We start from the raw sequence: 10086 nt of genomic DNA on the forward strand, positions 1-10086 counted from the left end.
TGTTCAGGATCTTTGGAAACAGGAAGGATATTAACTCTCTTTTTAGCATATGGATTTATTTTTATTTTTATTTTAGCAAGTGTCACAAACCAAACTTCTCCTGTCGGGGGAGGGGGGGCAGGCCAGCCATGTAATTGGCAGAACTGAGAGCAAAGCAATAGGGAATGGTGGGGATTGCGGTAAACTTGGGACCCATGGCCCATCCTAAAGGCCCAGCCACATGCCACATTGAGTGCAGTGATTATTAATGTCCTAGGAGGCAGACCCGGTGGGTGAGCTTCAAATGGGTTGAGAGAAACAGGAAATATGAAATTAACCAGTTCAAAAACACCAGCTACTAATTCAGATTGAAGAAGCGGGGGGGGGGGGCAGTCATGCCGTTGGTGGTAGGCAGCCTGGGACGGCCAGTTTGAAATCTTGCCTTCATGTCCAGGGCCTTTTTCTTCACTATGGAGGGAGACACTAACATCCTCTTCTTAAGTGGTGTCAGCGCATCTGCTGTGGAAGGTCGAATAACGGCCCCAAAGGTGTCCCTATCGTAACCCCCTGGAAGAGGTCACCTCACAGGACAAGGGCGATGAAGTTTGAAAAGCAGCTGCTTGAGGATGATCCTGGATTATTAGGGGGCCAGGTTGTCACATGGGTCCTTTAACTGTGGAAGCGGGAGGCAGGACAGTGTCCAGCAGGAAGATGAGACTGGCCTTTTTTGCCTTTGCAGACAGAAGCAGAGGCCACTAGCTAAGGGTCGTGGGCAGCCTTTAGAAGCCAGAGAGCACAGGACGATGGATCCTTCCCAGGACCTCCCTAAGGAGCAGGGCCCTGCCGATAGCCCTGCGGCTTCAGCTGGGGCTGGAGCCACGTGACCACGGCCATCTTTGCTCTGAGGCCTAGAGCCGGTAGGTGCCCACATCAGCAGCCAGCCCTGATGGTGGCTGGGGACAGGTATGTGCTTTGGGGTTGGGGGCGGGGCGCGGGTTGGAGCACCTGGGTTTCAGGCGCGCCCTGCTCAGGCTGGAATCCAGCCTCCACCCTGAGCGGTGAAGGATGAAGGATGAGGATGAAGCAAAGGGAGAAGCAAAATCAGACCGCAGCGCAGCACTGTTTCCCACCTCGGGCGCCAGGACCACCAAGTGGGGCCGTATTTGGTTCTGTAGTGACGTGGCTCTTTTTTTTTTTAAAGATTCATTTTATTTATTTATGCATACCAGAGCTGGGGTGCAGGCCAGAGATATGAGGTGAGATGATTCACCAGAGAGAGTGGGGAGTGGAACAGGCAGATCCACTGAAATCCACTGCTGAGGGGAGCAGCGGGGAGACAGGAGAGGTCTGCTGCGCCATGTGGGCAGCTCCCTGGCTGGGGATCGAACTCGTGCTGCAGTGGCTTGGATAGTTGCATAGTGCTGTGCTTAACCCCTTGCGCCACCAGGGAGGCCTGTTGAGCCTCTTTTCTTATCTATAAAATGGAAATATGAGCAGGAAGGGGCGCCTGCACACCTCCCTCCCGGGACTGTTGCAAGGACTCGATGCGGGTAATGTTACAGCTGTGTGCACAGCACTTGGCACAGAACAAATACTTCCGCATGTTTATCTTAACAATCCCAGGATTATTTATTATCATTTAGGAGGTTATCTATCTATCTAGCTACATCATTATGATTTATGACAAATGATATTGGTTTTCCATTTACTGTAGTGTTATAAAGTTTTGTTTTAAAATAGAAGCATCTGATTTCTTTTTAAAGATTTGTTTATTTATTTATGCAGACAAGAACTGGGGTGTATGCCAGAGGTGTGGGGGGTGAGAGGATTCACCAGAGACAGAGTGGGGACAGAACAGGCAGATCTACTGAAATCCACTGCTGAGGGGAGCATCGGGGAGACAGGAGAGGTCTGCTGCGCCCTGTGGGTCACTCCCTGGCCGGGGATCAAACTTAGGCCACGATATGCTGAGACTTAACCCCCAGGCAACCAGGGAGGCCCAGAAGTATCTGATTTTTAAGAGTGAGTGGAAAATAAATAAAATATCAGTGCTGATAGTACCCAGACATGGTCCAAATCCTGGGTGGTACTGAAGAGGGGGTAACGTGACCAGGGCGGGAGGGGCCTCAGCACCAGGCAGTCTGGGCAAGGTAGGGTGGGCCGGGCCGAGGGAGGAGAGGCTCTGTGGGGGAGGCCAAGGTGCTTTGTGGAGGACCCCTGCTTCCTCACCTTGCCTGCTCTGAGTGTGCAGACTCACCCCAGGCCCAGCCGGGTATTTTTAGCACACAGGCGTCCTGCACTGCTGTGCACACTCTGACCAAATTTAGAAATCTCAGAGGTCTCAGCAGTCCATATGCCTGGTAGCAGAGAGGAGTGAACAGGCCCCGGCCACCATTCTAGCTAAAGCAGAAGGGGAAGTGCAGGCAGAGAGAAAGAGCCGGGGCAGAATCACGGTCTGGCCACGGTCTCCTACAAGAGCAAAGCACCCCAGCCCATGCTGTGTCTAAGGCTGCATGGCCCCAAGGCCACAGAGAGGCCAGGCCACAATATGGTGGGCGGGGGGCTTGGGAGGGGGTGAAGGCTGGGGCAGGAGCAGTTCCACTCCTGTCAAAGCTTTACATTAAATGTTTGACTTCAGTGTCCTGAAATTTGAAAACCTTGATCACCCAACATTTAAAAATTTCACAATGGAAAAGCCTCAAACTGAATACCAGATGGGATTTCCACTAAGCAAGGGCGTGTGCAGCTGTGTGGGGCGGGCCACACTGTATATGACCACAGACGCCCTCTCTCCCCGTCCCCTCTTCCCCAAGGAACACCCAGATGTTCCTGGGACCTGCTCCAGGCCTGCTCCTGGGGGCGGAGTCCACGCCAGCCCAGCGAGGGGCGTGGCCAGGGCCGACAAATCACGGCTCCAGGAGCCCTGGTTCTTCTGGGCTGGGTCTGGCTGCTGGCAGGGCCTTGCTGTGAACTGTCCACCACCCCCTGCTCAGGCGTCTGTCATACAAACTGGCTATTCCGTGGAAACGCTGCATGACGATGCACCTGTGCGTCCCCAGGACGTCCTGGCAGATCCAGCCTGGAAGATGGGCAAGTGGTACACAGAGCCCTCACCCCGCCCCCCAAGGCGGCTGAAAAGGAGGCAGGGTCTGCTCTGCTGTTACGTAAGAGGAGACTAGAAGCATCTTCAGCAACACAACACAATTTTCTCTCCCTTGGTTCCCCCAGTATCTAGCAAGGGCCTTCAGCTAATATGTGTTGATTGACTTGAGGAAATCAGGCCCCATGAAGTCCAGGGCTTTGCCCAAGGTCACCGGGTAGGGTGACCTGAGCTCAGCTTGTGTTCCTCCAGACCCACCTTACTTATCTTGCAATCAGTTCTTGCACAGTGCCCTGCCCCGCTGGGGCAGCTGTGCAGGAGTGCCCTGCAGCCTGCAGCGGAGTTTGCCCTCCTGGTGGCCCAGGGTTAAGGGCTCTGTTTTGAGCATACATTTTGACAGCTTGCAGCTTTGCAAGATGGTTTTAGCAAGGGCACGGGCAGAGCACTTGATGACATGGACTTCCAAGTTCAGGAAAGGATGCCTTTCAAAAATACAGAAAGCAAAAATTAAAATGATGACTAGACGTAGCCACAATTATAAAGTCCTCGCCACATTTCTCTAAGTCATCAAAAAGAATAAATGGACAGAAAATCAGTAGGCTTTGAGAATGGGGAGTTTATAACATCAAATGCTTATGACAGAAAATAAGAAAGGTCTAAAGGGAAGTATCGAAGCTTCTACTTTTAAGAAATTAGAAAAAGAACTGCAAATACCCACTGAAGGAATGAAATTATAAAGAGCAGAAATCAATGAAATTATAATCAGAAAATGAGAGGCTTAATGAAGCCATAAGTTGGATATTTGAAAAGATCAACAAATTCGATAAGCTTTTTGCCAGAATGACTGTGACAAAAAAAAAAAAAAAAGACAAAAATGAGCAGAGTTAGGAGTGAGAGCAGAAACGCTTCCCTGGATGCTACAGATGTGAAATGGATATAAAGGAACATTACTAACAACTTTAGGCCTCAGTCTCTGACTTATGCCCAAATATGCACAAATCTGAACAACATGACTTATCAAACCCACTCAAGAAGGAGTGGAAACCTGATTACTCTCACGGCTTTCGCAGAAACGCATTCACAGTTAAAATCTTCCTAATACAGAAAACACCAGACTGGCTGACTTCGCGGGCAAATGCAACCAATTCAAGGAAGAAATAACCCTAATTCCATGCAAACTCTTGAGAAGATGGAGGAGGAGGTAACACTTGGCAACTGATTTTTATGAGGCTAGAAATACCCCAACACCAAAGATAGTACAAGAAAATAAAACTACGGGGCCTGGTGGTGCAAGGAGTTTAGACGCAACCTATGAAGCTGTCCGCAGCCACTGCAGCATGAGTTTGATCCCCGGCCAGAGAACTACCTACAGGGCAAAGCAGACCTCTCCTGTCTCCCCGCTGCTCCCCTCAGCAGTGTATTTCAGTGGATCTGCCTGTTCTGCTCCCCACTCTGTCTCTGGTGAATCCTCTCACCCCCCACACCTCTGGCCTGTATCCCAGTTCTTATATGCATAAATAAATCTTAAAAAAAAGAAAGAAAACTACAAACCAGAATCGCCTGTGAGTGTAAATGAAAGGCTCCTCAAGAAAGTATTATAAAATAACATAAAATAATATTATAACATAAATTTATATAATATAAATTAAATATTCAGTATATTATATATTATATATAATTATATATTAATTACATAAATTATATAAATTTATACAATATAAATGAAATATTCAGTACAAACATTTAATATAAATTCATAGACTATAAATTATTTAACATATTATATAATATATATTAACTTATAACATAAAATTATATAACATAAGATTATTCAAATCCAGCAATATATGAAAAGGCCAATGAGATTTATCTTGGACCACAAGGCTGCTCCAACACCGGAAGATGAGTCAGCATAATTCACCATCGCCACGGAGGACAGAAAAAGCACGTGATCATCTTAAGGTGAAAAAGTATCTGACAGATTTTGACATCCGTTTATGATGAATTCTCAGCAAACAAGTCAAAGAAAGAAAATCCAGTGTAAGGCAGCGACACAAAACCTGCAGCTCACATCACTCTTAGAGGCAAAAGACTCGATTCTCTTCCCCTCAGTGGGGAGCGAGGTGGAGATGCCCTTGCGTGGCACCACGGCGTTACCCCAGAGTCCAGGCCAGCGCAGCGTGGAAAGGACCTAAAACTGGACAGGCTGGAGAGGGAACTCAGGTGTCTCTGCAGATGGCCTGATTGTCTATACAGAGAACACCGAGGACTCTGAGCAAACCACCAGAATTCACAACACGGGAGTCGGGCAGGGCTGTGGGATAAAGGCAGACATACACAGCAATCCTAGCAGCAATGAACCACGGGAAACTGAAATTTGACAAATAGTGCAATGGACGATAGCACCCCCAAAAGCCCACGGAATGCTTTGGTATAAATGCAACACCTGTGTAAGATCTGTAGCCTGAAAACCACAAAGCAATGAAGGAAGACATCTAAGAAGGCCTGGGTAGTGGGAGACAGACAGCGTGTGTGGACTGGAGGACGCAATGTTGGTAAAATGATCAGTTCTTCTCAGCCTACAGCTTCCCTCCTCCCAACCCCGGCAACCGTTTTTGTACAAATCAACAAGTAATTGAAAATTTACAAGCAAAAACAAGAGATAAAAGGATAATCAAACCAATTTGGAAAAGAGCAATGTTGGTGCTGTGGTCTGAAGTGCCATTTTGTTATTAGGGCAGGGAGAGGGGGGCCCCCCAGAACCCCCAAACCTGCCCACTCTAAATAGGTTCTTCCAGACGCTGCATCAAGACAGAACATACTCCAGTGTGTGAGCCCTTCGGTGGCAAGGGACTGTAACACAATTAGTGTGCAATACAGAAAAGGGGAAGAATAGTTTCCAAATAAGCACCCAAAGTCACCCCTCCCCTTGTGGTAAATGTCCAGGCGGACAGGGCTGGCCCAAAGCAGGACTATGAAGGCTCAAACGCCCCCCCACTGCCCCAAATCTAAGTCACCTTCTGGGGGGACCCACAGGAAAGGGGCAGAAGGAGCAAAATCAAGACAAAAGCTGCCATTGTCACCTCCCCCCGGGTCTCTCACCCACGTCTGTTCCAACCAGTCCAGGACCAGGATGCCGGCGCAGCTTCTTCACGTCTCTCTGCTCCCTGTGCCTCCTCCAGGCCTCCTCTGGCTCCATCCTCTGCCTCCTTCTCCATCTCCTCTCCAGCTTCTCCTCCCTGCTCAGCTCCACCCTCCCTTGGGTGGGGCAGGGGACCTGGCACCTCCCCTTTCCCTGGGGGCCTCCCCATTTCAATTTCCCCAGGGGAGGCTCACTCTGAAGCTACAAGAGTCAAGATGGTGCGGATGGCGCTGAGCTCGGGGCAGGGCTGCCAGTGTGGCCAGTTCACCCCCAACGCCACTGCCAGGCGCAGAGGGAAGCTCTTGATTACACGGCGTGGGGCCAGCCCCCCCAACTTTCGAACTCACGCCTCGAAGGTTGACTCGAAATGAATCACACACTAAACGCACAACACAAAGGGATCAAACCTGCAGAAGGAAACCTGGGAAAAATCTTAGTGACCTGGAGTCACGCAAAGGCGTCTTCAAGAGACACGCAAAAGTGAGTCAGCCAAAAAGGGGTCAGTTAGACTTCAGCAAAAGTGTTTCAAGTCTGCTGTTTGGAAAACACTCAAAGAACGAGAAGACAATACGGTGGGCAAACACCTGCCGGTGGTGCCTGATGTGAACTTGTGTCTGGTTTGATAAGCATCTTCCACCCAGTTTGATAAAGGGTGAAAGGATCTGACCACATTCATGAAGGAAGATAGTCAGAGGGCAAACGAGCTCACGATTTTCAAACTCACTAATTCTTATCAAAATGCAAATGCAAACCACAGTGGCTAACCCCACGCAGGCGCCTTGGGGAAGCCCCCCGCTGCTCAGGCCACGGCTGGTGGCCTGGAGCTGGCTCCGCGGCCATCCTCCTTCGGCCTTTAGTTTGGGTGCCTCAGAAGGACTCGACGTGTCGGATCTAAGGTGGGTCACACATCGGGGAGCACATTGCCTTGGGGATCAGATTCTAAAATCCAGGCCCACAGATAGAAACTGAGTGAGGCCAGTGACCATGGTCATTATGAGGGAGGAGGCTCAGCTTCAAGGTGGTGCTGGTGACCTGTGGGGTCCAGGGCTGGTCCTGGGACACCAGTGCCAGGCTCGTTGACAAGTGTCCATTTAAAGTGGACATTGGGGCCTTCCTGGTGGCACAGGGGTTAAAGACACAGTGCTATCAAGCTATCGCCAGCTTCTGTGGCACGAGTTCCATCCTGCCCAGGGAGCTACCCACCGGGCACAGCAGACCTCTCCTGTCCCCCCGCTGCTCCCCTCAGCAGTGGGTTTCAGTGGATCTGCCTGTTCTGCTCCCCACTCTGTCTCTGGTGACTCCTCTCACCCCTGCACCTCAGGCCTGCACCCCAGCTCTTGTGTGCATAAATAAATAAATCTTTAAAGTGGATATTGACTCTCCCAGGAGGCAGTTGTGTTTATTTTAGTCTTTTCCTCTTTTTTAATTAGCACTTTGTGTCACTCCATCACCATGACACCCTCCCGCAGCTGATCATTCAATTAGCTGCTGAGACAAATGCGGGCCAAGGTGGGAGCACCTGTAGGAGTCACAGGTGGGTCCTGGGCGCAGAGACAGTCTGTCTGTGCCGCCATTTCTTACCTTACGACGGTCCAGTCAGGTTCCCTCCGCAGACACACGCCTTTGCAGCTGCACCTACATGGCAGCTGAAGCACGGCCAACAGCAAGGTGTGTACACCTGCCATGCCCAGGCGGTCGGCGGTGGGTGGTCATCCATTCAACCCTCACCTGGAGCTGGAGGGAAGGCAAACACGACCACTGTCCACACATGAGGACGCCGAGCTGGACTAGGGACCAATGGCCACATCCCCAAAGGGGTCATTTTACCCCCTAACCTGCCCCAGCTTGGAAACACACAGTGTTTATAATGTGGATGACCAGGAGTCACCCCTGTGGGGCACCCCTGTGGCCGCCTACAAAGGCACGTAAATCCTAGACCAGGAGGGAACCTGGCTGTGCCTGTGGAATAAAACTCTTTCTGTTTATACAAACTGTCTTATGGACACCGTGGATGTTTTCATCCTGTCGAAACCCCTGAGGCCCTTGTGAATCATTTTGTCAGGATTCCCAGAAAACTTCAATGCTGCAAACGTGTCACTTATTTTTAGGGGGAAAAGCTGTTTGTAGGGTTCAAAATGCAGGATGGTTTTGTCACCCCCAGACAAGTCCTTGCTCAAGGGTGCAGGTGGCTCTGAACTGAGACTCTTCCTCGAAAGAGGTAAAACTCAGCTCTCTCTTGGTACGGGGGGAGAGGCCCAGCAGTCCCTCCCCGCCTGGCCCGCCCCGTCCGGGGTCCCTTTATTGATGGGACAGATCAGCCTAAGCTGGCAACCTGCTAGCTCCGCCTCAGCATCAGCCTGTCACCAGCGACCTTTGCACCCAGCACTGCAGTGAGACTCGGCCCCGCACAGTAACAGGCACTTGCTGCTCCCACTCATCGGCCCGTGAGGAAACTCTCACCAGGACAACTATTTGCAGCCTTTGGGTCTGGTTCCCTGGGATGCGTGCGGCCTGGTGGCGCAGGGAAGAGTTTACTGTCCTGCAGTTTTTTCTCAACGAGAGCCGAGTCTCCGCTCCCACCTAACGGGGATCATCTGCAACTGCTCAGAAAATGAGCTCGTGCGTCTCACGCTTGTGTAAAAGTGGACGGCAAGTAAGAGTCGTGGCTGTGGCTGGGAGACGGGCGCCCCACTTGCCAGCAGTCACACCGCCCGGACTCCGCCAGCTGCACAGCAGAGCCCTCGGCCAGGTCTGGGCTGGTCACAAATCACCCTGGCAGAGCAAGATGTGGTCAAATGATGCTGTCATTTAACACCCTCCCCAAACAGGGAAGCGCGATTGAATTATTTCCTGCTGGGTCTGAAAGCTATTTTAAGCTGCAGCATTTCCAAGGGAGCGCCCTCACCTGGCACCCCAGACTCCTTACTTAGCAACCTCGGGCGCCAGAAGAGAATTTAATACAACAAATTGCCAAGGTTGTGTTCCACCCCGTTCTGACTGCAGCCTCCCTTAGCGGATGGTGTCCCGTGCAAGCGCCGAGAGGAGGGAAGGGCCGCCCTCTTGTGGGGAATGCTGTCCTTGCTCCATGCCTGGGAAGTTTCTCCTTTTGGGGGGTGCTCAGTAGGCGTCTGTCGTAAATTTCACCTTGCAAGGCGTCTCCTCCGGGATTCACACACGCACAACCCTGCAAACTGGGTATGGCTGTTGATGAATTTTAAGTGGTTTGTATTTTCAAACCTATTTCTTCTCTTTTCAAATTGAAAAAGTTTAAAGGTAGTAAAATTTACTGCAAACCGACCATCTTCACCTGCCCCCTTTCAAACGCATGGCTCGGTGGGATTCAGGGTAATCCCGTGCTGTGCAACCAGGCTCTAGAACTTGCGCATCTTATACAAATTTTTACCCGTGCCCATTAAACCCTGGCTCCTAATCCCCGCCCCTCTGCCCCTGGGGAACCCCGTCACGGTCCAACTCCATGAACAGGGCACCCCAGGGACCTCCTCTAAGCGGGGTCGCACGGTATCTGTCTCCTGGGGACAGGTTTACCTCACTTGGTGCCACGTGCTCTAGATTCCTCTGTTTGGACACGGAGCTGAGTCAGCATTTCCTTCCTTTTCGAGGCTGAGTAGTATTCCAGTGTGGGCACCCTCCTGTGCGGTGCTAGACCCACCCAGGGATGGACATCTGGGCAGCGTCCAGCTCGGGGCTACTGTGAGCCGTGCCGCTATGGACGTGGGTGTGCAAGGACCTTTCGTTTGGACTCGCGCTCAAACTGCGGGCTCCTAGGGGGATTGTGGTTTTAATCTTTGGAAAGAGCTGCCACACTGCTTCCTGCAGTGCTGCCCCGGTCACGTGCCCAGGGTCC

The sequence above is a fragment of the Talpa occidentalis genome, unplaced genomic scaffold (assembly GCF_014898055.3).
Source record: "Talpa occidentalis isolate TD23 unplaced genomic scaffold, MPIMG_talOcc4v2.1 talOcc4.10, whole genome shotgun sequence".
NCBI lineage: Eukaryota > Metazoa > Chordata > Mammalia > Eulipotyphla > Talpidae > Talpa > Talpa occidentalis.